Below are 18,820 nucleotides of genomic sequence, written 5' to 3' on the forward strand. Positions count from 1 at the left end.
CTGAATTCACTCCTGTGGTCACAAGTGGTACTGCAGCTTCTGAGCTTCCTCCCTCAGGTGTTCTGGTGAGCTCGTTAACTGCTTCATTACTTAACTCCGCCTGATGCTGCTATCCTTGCTCCTTGTCAATGTTTCAGTGTTGGATCTGAGCTTCTCCTGATTGTTCCTGTGACCTGCTGCTCTGTATAGCTAAGTGCTTTTTGCTTTTTTGTTGCTTTTTTTCTGTCCAGCTTGTCTTTTGTTTTGCTGGAAGCTCTGAGACGCAAAGGGTGTACCGCCGTGCCGTTAGTTCGGCACGGTGGGTTTTTTTTTGCCCCCTTTGCGTGGTTTTGCTTTAGGGTTTTTTGTAGACTGCAAAGTTCGCTTTACTGTCCTCGCTCTGTCCTAGAATATCGGGCCCCACTTTGCTGAATCTATTTCATCCCTACGTTTTGTCTTTTCATCTTACTCACAGTCATTATATGTGGGGGGCTGCCTTTTCCTTTGGGGAATTTCTCTGGGGCAAGTCAGGCCTATTTTTCTATCTTCAGGCTAGCTAGTTTCTTAGGCTGTGCCGAGTTGCCTAGGTAGTTGTTAGGCGCAATCCACAGCCGCTTTTAGTTGTGTTTAGGATAGGATCAGGTGTGCAGTCTACAGAGTTTCCACGTCTCAGAGCTCGTTCTTGTATTTTTGGGTATTTGTCAGATCACTGTGTGCGCTCTGATCGCTAAGCACACTGTGTTTCTGGATTGCCTTCATAACACCTGTCATTAGCAAACATAACAGAGAGCGCACTAAACCGGAAAACCCTCTAACCGTTCACTGGAGCTCTATAGGAGCCAGGTTTCATAATGTAAATATGAAGATAAACGTTATAGGTATATTACCAGATGATGTGCCTTTGTCTGGATGTACGTCCCGACGCGCGTTTCGCCAAGTTCTTCTTCCGGGGGTAATATACCTATAACGTTTATCTTCATATTTACATTATGAAACCTGGCTCCTATAGAGCTCCAGTGAACGGTTAGAGGGTTTTCCGGTTTAGTGCGCTCTCCACTTAGGGCTTATTCAGTTCAGGTGGCGTATGTGACGCTGTATGCAGGATCTTATTGCGCCCCTAAGCCATATTCCACATAAGGATTATAGGAGTAGGATATAACATGCATTTGTTTTGTTATTTGCTTTACCTCTGTCTGGATGATTGTTGTTGCAATATGAGGTACCCTGTCATTATGTGTTTTTAAGTAAATTTATAAATAAAGATTTTTTGATATTTTGCATTCCTTTAGCTTACGCCTTGTTTTTATACGTAGCTTTTTGTGGTATTGATCGTAGTACGGAATGTGACCAGGCTCTGTTGAGTATTAGGTCGTTTTTGGGATTAATATGTACACAATCAGAAGTAATACGGGGAATAGGGCAAGCTAGGGAACCCCCTAGAATTAGGGGAAGGAGCCCCTGGTCACAGGACACCCGACAACATAGTCGTGACAGTACCCATTCTTTTAAATAGGCGATTTTAATCTGCAAAATAGACAGTTGATTAGCCCCATAGAATTTCATTATTACCATTGTTACTATTTATTTTTAGGTCACCATGGATTCCATGGTGTTACAAACAATATAGAAATATAAATTACAATGAGCAGACTAAAGGTACCGTCACACTCAGCAACGCTGCAGCGATATAGACAATGAGTTGACCTAAACTAGATCGCTGCAGCGTCGCTGTTTAGGTCGCTGTAGAGATGTCAAACACAGCAACTCCAGAACGATGCAGGAGCGATCCAGTGACGTAACGGCGACTCACTTATCGTTCTCGCCGGTTGTTAGCTCCATGTAAAACGTTGCTGGCATCGTTGCTTTTGATGTCAAACATGACGATACACGCCGACCTGATGACCAAATAAAGTTCTGGACTTCTAGCTCCGACCAGCGATGGCACAGCGGGATCCAGATCGCTGCTGCGTGTCAAACACTACGAGATCGCTATCCAGGACGCTGCAACGTCACGGTTTGTTGTCGTTCTCTTTGCAAAGTTGCTGAGTGTGACGGTACCTTTACACTAACAGATTGGATCAGAGGACTAAACGGCCCTGTCCTTGCTGGCTTACAATCAACATAGTAATGTGGAAGAGACAGTAGGTTAGGGGGTTGCAACATTTCCTTTGGTGCTAAGGTGTCAGCAGGGTCATTGCCAGCTTTCTTGAAAAGATAGGTTTTCATGTTCAATATGTGGGAAATAATCCAACATTCCAGGGGAAGGAGAATGCTCAAGAGAATCTGGGAGGCAATTTGGTGAGGAACGTATGAGTGTGGAGAAGAGAGGGAGGTCTTAGGAGGACAAGAGATTAGGTATGGGAAAATTTCAATAGATTATTTATGGAGGATACAGAGATGGCTTTGTAGGTCAGTGTTAGTAGTTTGGATTTGTTGGGGAATTGGAAGCCAATGAAGACATTTGCAGAGCAGAGAGGCAAAGGAGTAGTGCGGTGAGAAGTTAATTAATCGGGAATATAATGAGTATGTGTCCTATCCATGAGAAACACAGATAGAGCATGTCAATTAAAACAGATGTGTGAATTTGGCAATATGGCAGGGGGTCTAGAATTATTCCCATTCAGGTATTTTAGAAATCTGCGGGGTGATATTTGTAACGGACATTGTAATGATTAATGCCTGTTACAGACAGCAAACACAGGCTTAGATCCAGGATTTCAGCTAACAGTATCACACATGATTGGCTGAAACAGCTTAACAAGCAGTATCACGCAAGATATGCTTAGATGCAATGTCTCCGCTAACAGTGTTACTCTTGAAATTAGAGTTGAGACCCTGCTGTTATTCTAATCAGAAGGTCTGCATTTTGCAAGTATTAATCTATAGTCACATCTACTAATCAAAGAGCTTAAAGGGGTTGTCCAGTACTTAGCTAATGATGGCGTATCCTTATACTCTGGATAGGTCATCAATATCAGTTTGTTTTTGGGTCTGACAACTGTCACCACCATGTTCAGCTGGTTTTAGACTCCTGAGCAGCCATAAGTGAAGAGAACCACGGCTCCATACACCACGTTGGGGCTTTTCGCAAAGACAACTTTTTCCATTAATAATTTCTGAGTAAACAAATAATGGTGTAGGAGAAATAAAGGGCAATTTTGTGCACTGCACCATTTAACCTAAGGCTGACTCCAAATAGTTTATTTTTTGTCTCTGGCCACTTTTTCCAGAAAATATTAACATATTTAATTCAGTGAGAACCTATTGTATGTTCTTTTGACAACCATGTTACAATTTTCCAATATAACAGTGTAAAGAACTCTTATGATCATTGTGAAATGATCACAAACATTTCCATTATTATCTAGTATAAACATGTGCATTGCATGATCACTGAGGATTCACTAGTATGTTGTTAACAATGGTTATCATGGCCTGAAAGTTACCATTACTCTGCGTCTTCTAGTCATGAGCAAATAAGAAAAGAAGCAAACTTAAAAATGATTGACATTTTATGGCTACTTCTAGATATAAATATAATAATAAGGACCCTAACTGAAGAACATTCTCTTTCAGCCTGAGAACCTCCTTCAAACTTTATTTTTCACCCTCAAGTGTTGGCTTCACTAATTGTCCTAAGGGACCAATGAACATCTGCTACAATGCTTTCGGTTATCTTTAAACTTCAAGTAGATGTATGTCAGTCTGTAGTAAGTATGGCTAGAATACTTCCCATAGGTAACAAGGACAAAAAAAAAGAGAGCAGAACATCTGTTAGCAGATAAGGTGAAAAAGACAGTCAGTAGCAGATTGTATTGTAATTATAAATAACACAAAGCAAACATGAAAGTAATAGCACGTGAGTACACTGGATAGTGTATAGTAGCAATTAGCAATTAAGTGTCACACCTTGTGTTATTGAGGATGTGACATGGAAAACATAATATCTCTAAGCAACTGCATTCCTAACAAGCTATTTCTTTATTCTTCATCTTTACTTACACCCATTTTTATTTAATTGATGGCCATTGGCCACATATTTCTATAGAAGTTAGTACAAGGCAAACACAGTCATTTTTCTTCCTATTTTTCTATAGTTGCCTAGAAATCTATACTATATTGGACTAGTAGCCATGCCTGTTTATAGTCATATGATTTCACTTTATAAGAAGATAGTAGCATGCCAAGTATAAAATCCTCCAAATGACCTGCCTTTGCGCCCTTATGTAACACAAATTCAAAGAATGAAACAACACTTTGCACATTAGTAAAAAAAGAGAGTAGAGCCTTTACTCACCCATACAATATGTCAGCTCATCTCAATTAGTTCTTTTTCAAATAGTGTGTGCTATCGCATAACTGCTAAGGCCAGTGATTGACTGCAGCAGTCAGATGACCGATGGATGGGACAATATCACTTCTAGTATAAGTAGGGTCCACTAGAGAAGCAGTACAGGAGTAGCAGGGCACTGAAGGGATAAGGGGATCAAATAAAAAAAATGTTGAGGGTATTATGCTTGATTTCAGGTATATTCAGTCTTCTGAATCAGAATACGTCATTCATTTTTTGAGATAATGCACAATTTTCCACACATAAATTTGAGATTTTTTCCTCGACAGTGGTATTAATTAAAGAATCAAAGATGGTCTGTAAGGGATTTGACATATACTTGAATACTTATTACATAAAATGCACATTTTGATAAGTATTAAGGTATTAGTCAAACACTGTACGTAACTGACCATCCGCGATTCTATACCGATTCTGTTGGCAGCATGTTCCACAGAAATGTGTGGCAATAGGGTTGAGCATTTGGCAACCAAGGTGATGTCTTTTCATTTGAAGCTGGTCAACTAAGATGATTCGCTGGTCTGTGTGAACCTAAAGATGGTGAATATTCTCCTTAGACAGCAGAATGGATACAATAGTGTACTTGTTTCATCTGTCTGTGGGAAACTAGATTAAAAAAAAGAGAGCTGGGTGAGAAAATAGAGGCCTTTGAGAGAACTCATGGTAGTAGGAGAGAAGAATGTAAGATGATAAGAAATAAGATAATTTTACCACCACTGAACCTCAAATTAGGTTTAACCCCTTTACCCCCAAGGGTGGTTTACACTCTAATGACTGGGCCAATTTTTAAAATTCTGACCACTGTCCCTTTATGAGGTTATAACTCTGGAACGCTTCAACGGATCCTGATGATTCTGACATTGTTTTCTCGTGAAATATTGTACTTCATGATAGTGGTAAAATTTCTTTGATATTACCTGTGCTTATCTGTGAAAAAAATGGAAATTTGGCGAACATTTTGAAAATGTCGCAATTTTCCAACTTTGAATTTGTATGCCCTTAAATCACAGAGATATGTCACACAAAATACTTAAAGGGACTCTGTCACCTGAATTTGGAGGGAACAATCTTCAGCCATAGGGGCGGGGTTTTGGGGTGTTTGATTCACCCTTTCCTTACCCGCTGGCTGCATGCTGGCTGCAATATTGGATTGAAGTTCATTCTATGTCCTCCGTAGTACATGCCTGCACAAGACAATCTTGCCTTGTGCAGATGTGTACTATGCAGGACAGAGAATGAACTTCAATCCAATATTGCAGCCAGCATGCAGCCAGCGGGTAAGGAAAGGGTGAATCAAACACCCGAAAAGCCCGCCCCTATGGCTGAAGATTGTTCCCTCCAAATTCAGGTGACAGAGTCCCTTTAATAAGTAACATTTCCCACATGTCTACCTTACGTCAGCTCAATTTTGGAAGCAACATTGTTATTTGCTAGGGAATTATAAGGGTTAAAAGTTGGCCAGCAATTTCTAATTTTTACAACACCATTTTTTTTAGGTACCACATCACATTTGAAGTCACTTTGAGGGGTCTATATGATAGAAAATACCCAAGTGTGACACCATTCTAAAAACTGCACCCCTCAAGGTGCTCAAAACCACATTCAAGAAGTTTATTAACCCTTCAGGTGTTTCACAGGAATTTTTGGAATGTTTTAAAAAAAATGAACATTTAACTTTTTTTCACAAAAAATGTACTTCAGCTCGAATTTGTTTTATTTTACCAAGGGTAACAGGATAAATTGGACCCTAAAAGTTGTTGTACAATATGTCCTGAGTATGATAACCCATATGTGGGGGTAAACTACTGTTTGGGCACATGGCAGAGCACGGAAGGGAAGGATCGCCATTTGACTTTTCAAAGCAAAATTCACTGGAATTGAGATAGGACGCCATGTCGCATTTGGAGAGCCCCTGATGTGCCTAAACATTGAAACCCCCCTCAAGTGACACCATTGTGGAAAGTGAACCCCCAAAGGAACTTATCTAGATGTGTGGTGAGCACTTTGACCCACCAAGTGCTTCACAGAAGTTTATAAGGTAGAGCCCAATTCTAATTGAAACCCTAACCCAAACACAACCCTAACCCTAATGCCAACCCTAACCATAACCCTAACTACACCCCGAACCTGAACACACCCCTAACCTTGAACCCAAACCAAACCCCTAACCCCAACACACCCCTAACCCCAACACACCCCTAAACCTAATCCCAACCATAACCACACCCCTAACTCCAACACACCCCTAACCCTAATGCCAACAATAACACTAACCACACCCTAACTCTGACACACCCCTAACCCTAATCCCAACCGTAAATGTAATCCAAACCCTAAGCTTAACTTTAGCCCCATCCCTAACCCTAACTTTAGCCCCAACCCTAACCCTAAAGGGAAAATGGAAATAAATACTTTTTTATTTTATTATTTTTCCCTAACTAAGGGGGTGATGAAGGGGGTTTGATTTACTATTTACTGCGGGTTTTTTAGCGGATTTTTATGATTGGCAGCTGTCACACACCCAAAGACGCTTTTTATTGCAAAACATAGTTTTTGTGTCTCCACATTTTGAGAGCTATAATTTTTCCATACTTTGGTCCACAGAGTCATGTGAGGACTTGTTTTTTGCAGGAGAAGTTGACGTTTTTATTGGTAACATTTTCGGGCACGTGACATTTTTTGATTGCTTTTCATTCTGATTTTTGTGAGGCAGAATGACCAAAAACCAGCTATTCATGAATTTCTTTTTTGGGGAGGCATTTATACCTTTCCACGTTTGGTAAAATTGATAAAGCAGTTTTATTCTTTGGGTCAGTACGATTACAGTGATACCTCATTTATATCTTTTTTCATGTTTTGGCGCTTTTATACGATAAAAACTATTTTATATAAAACATAATATTTTTGCATCGCTTTATTCTGAGGACTATAACTTTTTTACTTTTTCGCTGATGACTCTGTATGGTGGCTCGTTTTTTGCAGGACAAGATGACTTTTCAGCGGTACCATTTTTTTATATCCGTCTTCTTGATCGCGTGCTATTCAACTTTTTGTTCGGCGGTATGATAATAAAGCGTTGCTTTTTGTCTCATTTTTTACGGTGTTCACTGAAGGAGTTAACTAGTGGGACTGTTTTATAGGTCAGGTCGTTACGGATGCGGCGATACTAAATATGTGTACTTTTATTGTTTTTTTATTTAGATAAAGAAATGCATTTATTGAAATATATTTTTATTTCTTTATTTATGAATTTTTTTACACATGTAAATATATTTTTTTTAACTTTTTTACCTTGTCCCAGGGTGGGACATCATGCTATAGTGTCAGATCGCTAATCTGACACTTTGCAAAGCACTGTGTCAGATCAGCGATCTGACAGGCAGTGCAGGAGTCTTGCCGGCGCCTACTCTGAGCAGGCGCTCGCAAGCCATCTTCCTGCAGGACCCAGAAGGAACCCCACGGCCATTTTGGATCCGGGGCCTGCAGGGAGGAGGACGTAGGAGACCCTCTGAACAGTGCAATCACATCGTGTTGTTCTGAGGGTCTCGGGAAGCATGCATGGAGCCTCCTCCCTGCGAGATGCTTCCCTATGCCGCTGGAATGCTGCGATCATGTTTGATCGCAGTGTTCTGGGGTTAATGTGCCAGGAGTGGTCCTTGACAGAGTGCCGGATGTCAGCTGTGATAGTCAGCTGACACCCGGCCGCGATCGGCCGCGTTCCCCCATGAGCGGAGCTAATCGATGATGACGTACTATCTCGTCAGTGGTCATAGGGGCCTAGACCACCTTGACGGGATGGTACGTCTGATGTCAGAAAGGGGTCAGAAAGGGGTTGACTAAGCAGTTTGTAAAGGCTCTAAATAAAGAGTGAAAATGCTTCGACTACACCTGTAGAAAATATCCAGCGCTGACCATGGAGAAGTTAAAGTAAACCTGTCACAAGGTTTGGCTGATGCGAGTTCCGGCCATCACCTATCAGGGCTGATATTCAGCATTCTATAATCTAATATATAATTGTCTAAGGGTCACTTCCGTCTGTCTGTGTGTCTGTCTGTCAAGGTTATTCATTGGTCGCGGCCTCTGTCTGTCATGGAAATCCAAGTCGCTGATTGGTCGTGGCAAAACGCCCACGACCATTGCCACGACCAATCAGCGACGGGCACAGTCTGGCGGCAACATGGCCGCTCCCTCCTCCCCGCAGTCAGTGCCCGCTCCATACTCCCCTCCAGTCAGCGCTCACACAGGGTTAATGGCAGCGCTAGCAGTGTAACGCACTCCATTAATGCTGCTATCAACCCTGTGTGACCAACATTTTACTATTGATGCTGCCTATGCAGCAACAATAGTAAAAAGATCTAATGTTAAAAATAATAAAACAAATAAAAAAATCGTCATATACTCACCGTCCGTCAACAAAAATCACAAACATAAACAAAAGTGCTCAAGTGAACCAGTGCTCGAAGACAAAAATTGGATCAGTCTCACTAATGAAGACGGACATATCAATGTAGCAGTTTGCTTCCCAGTCTCTCAGACTGACAGGTCAAGGTCCAATTTTTATCTTCAAGCACTGGTTCACTTGAGCACTTTTTATGTTTGTGATTTTTGTTGGGTGTCTACGATTTTTATGCATATTATTAAAAGTTATGTTTTAACATTGGGATATCCTCCATAGCTAATTTCTCTTGTTGACCCTGAGGGTATATACATGGTGTAGCTCCTGCACACTATTGCTCTTTGCAGGTATCAGAACACTACTCACATCCGGACCTCATTCACATGAATGTGCATGACAGTGTGCAAAAAAAGTAAAAAGTTTACCTCCGGTCACAGGCATCGACTGATGGGACAACTACTCTCATCAGCCTACACCTGCTATCACAGCTGTCAGTTTCACCTGGTTGGCTATCAAAAATACAGGGGAATGCATGCCATTTAAAAAATAATGTATTTATTTGTAGCACAGGCCCCAGCTGATGGATACTCCTATCAGCAGCATGCTCTGTCTGTTATCAGCAACAGCAAGCGTAGACTAATGGGAGCAGTCCCATCAGCCAATTCCTGTGACCGGAGGTAATCTTTTTACCTCCGGTCACAGATGCAGGCTCACAATGCTGTCTAACAGTGTGGGAACCGCAGCGCTCTGATCGGTGGTAATGAGATGTGCGGGCGCTCAGAGCAGTGAAGGAACCAGGTGGAAGTGAGTATTTTTTTATGGTGCTGCATTATGCTATTGAGGCTGCCTATGGGGGTGCATTACACTATAGAGGCTGCATGTGTGGCTGCTTTACACTATAGAGTCTGCCTATGGTGGGTACATTATATTTGGGGCTGCATTTTACTATAGAGGCTGCCTTTAGGGGTGCATTACATTAGGGGCTACATTATACTATAGAGGCTGCCTTTGGGAGTGCATTATAATTGGGGCTGCATTATACTATAGAGTCTGCCTATGGGGGTGCATTAGAGGCTGCCTATGGGGTGCATTATATTAGGGGTTGCATTATTCTATATGGGCTGCCTCTGGGGGGTGCATTATACTATAGAGTTTGCCTATGGGGGTGCATTATAATAGGGGCTGTATTACACTATAGATGCTGCCTATGGGGCTGCATTAAATTAGGGGCTGCATTATGCTTTAGAGGCTGCCTATGGAGGTGCATTATATTAGGGGTTGCATTATTCTATATGGGCTGCCTCTGGGGGGTGCATTATACTATAGAGTTTGCCTATGGGGGTGCATTATAATAGGGGCTGTATTACACTATAGATGCTGCCTATGGGGCTGCATTAAATTAGGGGCTGCATTATGCTTTAGAGGCTGCCTATGGAGGTGCATTATATTAGGGGCTGCATTATTCTATATAGGCTGCCTATGGGGGTGCATTATATTAAGGATTATATTACACTATAGAGGCTGCCTATGGGGGTGCATTATATTAAGGGCTGCATTATTCTATATAGGCTGCCTATAGGGGTGCATTATATTAGCATCTGCATTACAATATAGAGGCTTCCTATGGGGGATCATTATATTAGGGGCTGCATTACACTATAGAGGCTGCCTATGGGGGTGCATTATATTAAGGGCTGCATTATTCTATATAGGCTGCCTATAGGGGTGCATTATATTAGCGTCTGCATTACAATATAGAGGCTTCCTATGGGGATCATTATATTAGGGGCTGCATTACACTATAGAGGCTGCCTATGGGGGTGCATTATATTAGGGGCTGCATTACACTATAGATGCTGCCTATGGTGCTGCATTAAATTAGGGGCTGCATTATTCTATATAGGCTGCCTATGGGGGTGCATTATATTAAGGGCTGCATTATTCTATATAGGCTGCCTATAGGGGTGCATTATATTAGCATCTGCATTACAATATAGAGGCTTCCTATGGGGGATCATTATATTAGGGGCTGCATTACACTATAGAGGCTGCCTATGGGGGTGCATTATATTAAGGGCTGCATTATTCTATATAGGCTGCCTATAGGGGTGCATTATATTAGCGTCTGCATTACAATATAGAGGCTTCCTATGGGGGATCATTATATTAGGGGCTGCATTACACTATAGAGGCTGCCTATGGGGGTGCATTATATTAGGGGCTGCATTACACTATAGATGCTGCCTATGGTGCTGCATTAAATTAGGGGCTGCATTATTCTATATAGGCTGCCTATGGGGGTGCATTATACTATAGAGGCTGCCTACGGAGGTGCATAAAATTAGGGGCTGCATTATTCTATATGGGCTGCCTCTGGGGGGTGCATTATACTATAGAGTTTGCCTATGGGGGTGCATTATAATAGGGGCTGTATTACACTATAGATGCTGCCTATAGGGCTGTATTAAATTAGGGGCTGCATTATACTATAGAGGCTGCCTATGGAGGTGCATTATATTAGGGGCTGCATTATTCTATATAGGCTGCCTATGGGAGTGCATTATACTACAGAGTTTGCCTATGGGGGTGCATTATAATAAGGGCTGTATTACACTATAGATGCTGCCTATAGGGCTGTATTAACAACAGCCACCAGCCAATTGGAGGCTGGCAGCTGAAGTTGGCGCAGGTGCAGCACACACGTCGCCGGCATCTGACGTCATTGTCAGTTGCTGGCGAGTGCGCGCTGCTGAGGGAGCTCGTCGCCTGGAGCGCAGGTCAGGTGAGGAGAACTTGTTTTTTTTGTTTTTTTTCTTTGCTAACGGCAATCCGGGGGGCCCGGGCGGGCCGGAATGCTGGACACAGTCTGGGGGCAATATGCTGGAGGACACACTGGGACAATGCTGGTGACACTGGGGCAGATTGCTGGACACACTGGGGCAATGCTGGACACACTGGGGCAGACTGCTGGACACACTGTCTGGGGGCAATGCTGGACACACTGGGGCAGATTGCTGGACACACTGTCTGGGGGCAATGCTGGACACACTGGGGCAGATTGCTGGACATACTGGGGGTAATGCTGGACACACTGGGGCAGATTGCTGGACATACTGGGGCAATGCTGGACACACTGGGGCAGATTGCTGGACACACTGTCTGGGGGCAATGCTGGACACACTGAGGCAGATTGCTGGACACACTGGGGCAGATTGCTGGACACACTGTCTGGGGGCAATGCTGGACACACTGGGGCAGATTGCTGGACACACTGGGGGCAATATGCTGGAGTCAGACACTGGGGCAGATTGCTGGACACACTGTCTTGGGGCAATGCTGGACACACTGGCGCAGATTGCTGGACACACTGGGGCAGATTGCTGGACACACTGTCTGGGGGCAATGCTGGACACACTGGGGCAGATTGCTGGACACACTGGGGGCAATGGTGGACACACTGGGGCAGATTGCTGGACACACTGTCTGGGGGCAATGCTAGACATACTGGGGCAGATTGCTGGACACACTGGGGGTAATATGCTGGACACTGGGGCAATATGCTGGACATACTGGGGCAGATTGCTGGACACACTGGGGGTAATATGCTGGACACACTGGGGCAGATTGCTGGACACACTGGGGGCAATGCTGGACACACTGGGGCAATGCTGGACACACTGGGGCAGATTGCTGGACACACTGTCTGGGGCAATGCTGGAACCACTGGGGCAGATTGCTGGACACACTGGGGGCAGGACTGGAGGCATGGGCAGAATGTAGATACAAGGCATGATTGGATACACGGGGCAGAATGAAAGACATGGGGCAGGATGGATACGATGGAGACAGATGGGGCAGGATGGGGAGATCATATGGGGTAGAATGGATACTCATGAGGACAGGATGCGAGATCATATGGCTGGAGCCAGGAATGAGATAAACGGGGCCAGGATGGGGAATATTATTACCATAGGGACTAATTAAGGGATATTATTACTGCAGTGATGTATTTATTTTATTTTTTGAGGATACTGTTTTAAATGGGGGGGGGAGGCGGTCCTGTTACTGTGCAGAGTGACACTATATCGCCTTTTTTTCTTCATGTGGTGTAACGTAGAAGTTGTGAAAAATTAAGAAATGTGTTCTGCAAGCGGAGCTTGAGATAACTGTGTTATTTCCTGCAAAAACGAGTCCTGGCTGGAAGAAATGATGGCGGTCTGTGCTGGATGAAAGATGAAGGACTTCACCTAGAGACGTCACTGGTGAGTCAGTGTTATCTATACTCTGATACTATACACTGTATGCTATATACAGAGGTCCTGTGTACAATGTCACCAGTGATCACTGTATCACCTATATATTATATACAGAGCTCCTGTGTATAATACCACCAGTGATCTCCGTATTACCTCTACACAGACACTGCATACTAAGTACAGATCTCCTGTGAATACTGGCATTTATGGTGATAGTATTGTGTTTTTTTATTACTGATCAGTATTGTAGTATTCAGTCAATATGGGGTGGTAATATGTGGTCTGGAAATGGTGTTGCGGTATTTGTCCCTTGTATGTGCTAATTGGTCACCAAGTGGTGGTAATATGTGGTCTTGACATGGTGCGGTGGTATTTGTTCCTTGTATGTGATATTATTCGATAATTGTGGTTGTAATTTGTGGTGTGGTCATGGTACGGTGGTATTTGTTCCTTGTATGTGATATTGGTCATTTTAAAAATTGAAAAATAAATCAAAATATACCTAAATTGTATTGCATATTTTAACAAATATTTAATAGGTTACAGTAGAGTAGGGCCCGGCAATTTTTCTGGAATAATCTAGTTCAGGTATATCATGACCCCCGTCACATGACCACTGTCACATGACCCCCGTCACATGACCCCCGTCACATGACCGGGGGGCCCACAGTGTCTGAACAGCCCGGGGCCTTGGCTACCCTTAATCCACCCCTGCTCCCAGACTATGGGAAATAAGATTCTCTGGTTTGATGAGCGGAAGATAGACCTTTTTGGTGATAATTCTAAGCGGTATGTGTGGAGAAAACCAGGCACTGCTCATCACCTGCCCAATGCAATCCCAACAATGAAACATGGTGGTTGCAGCATCATGCTATGGTGGTGTTTCTTAGCTGCAGGGACAGGACGACCGGTTGCCATTGAAGGAAACATGAATGCAGCCAAGTACAGAGATATCCTAGATGAAAACATCTTCCAGAGTGCTCTGGAACTCAGATTTGGCAGAAGGTTCACCTTTCAACAAGACAATGACCCTAAGCACACAGCTAAAATAACAAAGGAGTGGCTTCAGAACAACTCTGTGACCATTCTTGACTGGCCCAGCCAGAGCCCTGCCCTAAACCCAATTGAGCATCTCTGTAGAAACCTGAAAATGGCTGTCCACCAACGTTCACCATCCAACCTGACGGAACTGGAGAGGATCTGCAAGGAAGAATGGCAGAGGATCCCCAAATCCAGGTGTGAAAAACCTGTTGCATCATTCCCAAGAAGACTCATAGCTGTACTCGCTAAAAAGGGTGCTTCTACTCAATACTGAGCAAAGGGTCTGAATACTTATATGACCATGTGATATTTCAGTTTTTCTTTTTTAATAAATTTGCAAGAATTACTACATTTCTTTTTTTCAGTCAAGATGGGGTGCAGAGTGTACATTAAGGCTATGTGCACACGTTCAGGATTTCTTGCAGAAATTTCCTAAGCAAAACAGGACATTTTCTGCAAGAAACCCGCATGCGTTTTTTGCGTGTTTTGATGTGTTTTTTGTGCGTTTTTTTGCAGATTTTTCTGCAGATTTCCCAATGCAATGTTATAGTGGGAAATCCGCAAAAAATCCGCAAAATTAATGAACATGCTGCGTTTTGTACCGCAATGCGTTTTTTTAGCGGAAAAAAACGCATCATGTGCACAAAAATTGTTGAATTCATTCTAAATGATGGGATGCATAATGTATGCTTTTTTTAATAGTGTTTTATAGCCTAATGAGAAAAAAATTAACTTTTTTGAATTAACCAAATGGCTGCAATGAAGCAAAGAGTGAAAAATGTAAAGGGGTCTGAATACTTTCCATAGTCATTGTATATAAAATGACACTTATGCATTTTTTTCTCAATATGTGACATCAAATCAGAATCCTTTCCAGTTTAAGGTCAATTGGGATTACCATAATTAATAATATTTGCCAAATGCCAGAATAATGAGAAATAGAATAGAATAGAAAGTTTTAAGGCATGATTGTTTGTAATGTTCGAATAGGGAAATATTCAGATTCGGGAAAATCGGCACAAATAATTTGTAATATCCGCATATTCGTACCGATTAACAGATCCAATGCAAGTCAATGCAAGTCTATAGGAAAGCCGAATATTTTTCTGCTAGACCCAACAAACAGGTCTGGGGCACGAGAAAAAAGCTGAAATGGATGGGTAAGAACTAAAACTAAATGTGAACAGCATGGAGAAGATGCTTGCATGCCTTTCTTAGATACATATGCTGTTAGGGCTAGCGGAACGCACCGAGTAGAAATAGATATTTATTATAAATGGTGCGTTCGCAGCCCAGGGTCCACCGTGCAGGGAGAACCTGCTGCTAGTGAATGGTGGCACTGTTTGGCGGTATAGACTAGCTCTGTAACCTCACAAAGCAGCCGCGAGAGGAAAGCACTGCGCCCTGTTAGCCTCACAGGAGCACAAGCTTACTGCCAAGCTGATAGCAGTCTGTGGTTATACAACATGCAATCTCCTCACCGGAGAAGCCGGCATTCTAGGGGCTTATTTCAGCCGGGTCCCTGAACACTCTCATACAATCTCCTCACCGGAGGTGCCGGTATTCTAGGGGCTTATTTCAGCCGGGTCCCTGAACACACTTATGCATAACCACACTGGCGCAAAGCACATATGACTTGATACTAGCGCATTGCCGTGCAGCCATGCGAGCCTTAAATAGTTGCAGCATGTTTAGGACCTTACAAAGAAGGACCAATGGAGTGCTGCAGCACCTGAGCATGTGACCCTGGATCTCCACTGAGAGATCTCGCCCTGGGCATGCTCAGAGTGCAAAGCAGGATTTAGTCCTAGCAGCTACAAGGACCTTAGCTGCAGTATTTGATCATGTGACCCTCGATCTCCACTGAGAGATCTTACTCAGGGCATGCTCAGAATGTGAAAAGCAGGACTTAGCCCCAGAAGCGTCCGCTCGCTGCTGCCCAGCACTGACTTCAATGGGAGAAGCAGGAAACGCAGCAGTAACTCTTAGCACAGAGTCAGACTGAGCGAGACGCTGGGATCGACGTCTCCGCTGAGCAGGCTCCACTGCGGCAGGAGAAGAATGGGAGACCGCAGCGGAGATGGCCCGAGATTCCCCCTGTGCAGAGGCAGGAACTCGACCCCTAACATGTGGTATCGGAATAATGTTGTCAGAGTACTGCGCCGGTTTTGCAGATTTTTAAAAAAACTTGACAAACCAAACCAACTTTTTTTTAAATGGAAAAATGCTAAGAAACAAGAAACATTTTTTCCTTCATAATTACATGTATATAACGCTAAATAATAATAAAAAGCCTCCCCTTTAGCATATGTTTACATGGTGCGTTTTGGCTTGATTTTTTCCTTTAACATTTGTGAGTTAGCAAAATAGTGGAATACATATTCCCCATCCCTTTACAATGCCATTTCAAACATGCGCATTTGAGTTTTGGGCTTCGCCCGCCACTACCACCATGTCCACCACCATGTCATTATTCGGCCTTCGCCTACAATTTGCAGAGTACCAGCCAGTGCCATGATACTTGAGTTTGGTAAGGGCCCTCAGGAGGCCCTGTATCATACATTTGGGAGATCTTTCACTCCTACATTTAGTAGGTCCCTTCCTTATGCCAAATAGTTTGCAAAATAGTGGAATACATATTCCCCCCCCTCCCATTAAAAACATGCCCATTTGAATTTTGGGCCTTGCTCGCCACCACCATGTCAACCGCCATGTCATTATGCAGCCTTCGCTTTTAATTTTTAGAGGGCCACCAGGTGCTGTGAAACCTGCATTTGTAAGGTCCACAGTTCATTTTTGCTACCAGATCCCAATGGAACCATGGTCATAGCTGGTGAAGCTGCTGTAAGGTGAATATAATACAGGAGTTGGGTGAGCTGTATGATCAATGTCAGGAAATTGGATTCAGACTGAGGGAGACGCTGGGATCGACGTCTCCGCTGAGCAGGCTCCACTGCGGCAGGAGAAGAATGGGAGACCGCAGCGGAGATGGCCCGAGATTCCCCCTGTGCAGAGGCAGGAACTCAACCCCTAACATTACCCCCCCTCCTAGGGCCCCCCCCTCCTTAGGCCTCGCTACGCTCGAAGGCAGCAATGAGCTGCGGAGCCCGAATGTGCTCAGCAGGCTCCCAGGACCTATCCTCAGGGCCGTAACCCTTCCAGTCCACCAAATAAAATTTTTTGCCACGTACCACCTTGCACCCCAAAATAGCGTTTACCTCGTAATCGTCCGTAGACGAACCCGATGTCCCAGCAGATGACTCGGAAAACCGGGACATATACACGGGTTTCAAGAGGGACACATGAAAGGTGTCGGTGATACCCAGGCGTGGCGGAAGGGCCAAACGATAGACCACAGGGTTAACCTGTTCAAGGACCTTGAATGGACCCAAGTAGCGAGGAGCAAACTTAGTGGACTCAACTCGCAGCCTGATGTTACGGGCGGAGAGCCACACCAAGTCGCCAGGAGCAAAGGTTGGAGCGGGGCGCCGATGTGCATCGGCGGAGGACCTCATTCTCTCCTTGGAGGCCCGAATGGCATCCTGAGTGCGGTCCCAAATATCCCAAGCCTCCAAAGCCCAGTCTGCCACCCTGAAGTCGGCGGAAGACACGGGCATAGGCACAGGTACCCACGGATGCTGACCATAGTTGAGGAGGAATGGCGTTTGTCCAGTGGAGTCAGCTACGGCATTGTTCAGTGCAAACTCTGCCCACGATAGCAAGGATGCCCAGTCATCCTGCCTGGCTGAAACAAAATGTCGCAGGTATGTGACCAAGGTCTGGTTGGCCCTCTCTACCAACCCATTCGTCTCGGGATGATATGCGGAAGAGAGATTCAACTCAATGCTGAGAAGACGACAAAGCTCTCTCCAGAACTGAGACGCAAACTGGGGACCACAGTCACTGACAATTTTGTCTGGCATACCATGTAGGCGGAAGATGTGTTTTATGAACAACGCTGCCAAGGCCCGTGCAGAAGGTAACCGTGGTAGCGGCACCAAATGCACCATTTTTGAGAAATGATCGGTGATGACCCAAATGATGGTACAACCGCGAGACTTGGGTAAACCCACAACAAAGTCCATCCCGACCATCTCCCACGGCCTATCTGCCACCGGCAAGGGATAGAGTAACCCAGCTGGCCTTTGACGAGGAGATTTATTTTTGGCGCAGGAGACACATGCTTGAATATAATCTCTGACATCCCGGACCATATGTGGCCACCAGTACGTCCTCGCCAGTAGCTCAGATGTCCTCTTTGTCCCAAAGTGTCCACCCACCCTGGACGAATGAGCCCAAGAGAGAACCTCCGGTCGCAAATTAATGGGCACAAAAGTCTTGCCAGGAGGCACAGACTCAAGCGAAACCGGCGCTACGGTTCTCAGGCTCTCTGAAGGGACAATAAGCCGAGGCTCCCCCTCCTCCTCCTCAGATGACACAACAGAGCGAGAGAGAGCGTCTGCACGAATGTTCTTCTCCCCAGCGAGATAATGAAGGGTGAAGTGGAACCGGGAGAAGAACAAGGACCATCTGGCCTGGCGAGAATTTAGCCGCTGGGCTGTTTGCAGGTATAACAAATTTTTGTGGTCCGTGAAGACCTGAAAGGGAAAACGAGCCCCCTCCAAGAGATGTCTCCACTCCGAGAAAGCCAGCTTCATCGCTAGCAACTCCCTGTCCCCAATGGAATAATTCCTCTCTGCAGGTGTGAAGGTCTTGGAGAAGAAGAAGCACGGATGCTTCCGACCTTGAGCATCCTTTTGGAAGAGGACTGCTCCTGCACCAACGGAAGAGGCATCC

Source organism: Ranitomeya imitator, chromosome 1, assembly GCF_032444005.1.
Source record: "Ranitomeya imitator isolate aRanImi1 chromosome 1, aRanImi1.pri, whole genome shotgun sequence".
Taxonomy (NCBI): domain Eukaryota; kingdom Metazoa; phylum Chordata; class Amphibia; order Anura; family Dendrobatidae; genus Ranitomeya; species Ranitomeya imitator.